The sequence below is a fragment of the Maniola hyperantus genome, chromosome 5 (genome assembly GCF_902806685.2).
Source record: "Maniola hyperantus chromosome 5, iAphHyp1.2, whole genome shotgun sequence".
In the NCBI taxonomy this organism is placed as follows: Eukaryota; Metazoa; Arthropoda; class Insecta; order Lepidoptera; family Nymphalidae; genus Maniola; species Maniola hyperantus.
In genome coordinates this window covers 8,544,990-8,545,713 of record NC_048540.1, presented here as the reverse complement: position 1 = coordinate 8,545,713, position 724 = coordinate 8,544,990, and positions in this window count along the sequence as shown.

Here is a 724-nt window from a genome sequence, read left to right as displayed (position 1 = left end):
TATTGTGATTTTATTTCTTACAAAATGATGCCTAGGCCCGCCACTTGGTCTACATTTAGGCAGTGGTCTGACCGCTAGCGAGAAAATGACTAACTATCGGCGATTTTCTCTCAAGAAACGCACAATAAATGTACATTTTTTTTAAAGAATATTAGCCAAGTTCATTACTGACTAATATTCCCCTTTCCCCTCCAATTAAGCGTAAAGCTTGTGCTAGGAGTAGGTACGACAATAGTGCAACGGAAGGGATTTGAACCGGCGACCTTTCTCTCTCTGACTCTTTCTTTCCGTGTTAACGAAAGAGATGCACATATCAAAAGTTGCTCTCTGACTGTTCACACTGCCGGCGACGACTCTCTAGTCTCTTTACTAGTTTTGTCGCTGAGCGACGAGCCTTCAAAAATAAGCTTGCTCAATGCTCAGCGATATTCGTTCAGCGATGCTCGCTCGCTTGAACACGTGTAACGCACGCGCAGGTTTGCACAGGACTGAGCGATCGCGGGCACTCTTATTTACTTGTTTTCACATAAAAAAACGTTTAATACAAATATTGTTGATCGGTTAATACAAATATTGACTACTAAACAATGGTAATAATGGTTGTGTTATTCATCGTTACGTCGTGCTATCGCTATCTCATACGCGGTTACACAGTACTTAAATCTACCTATTATTCTATCTACGACTCGGGGTCTTCCTAACTTTTTCTTTGAAATTCAATAGG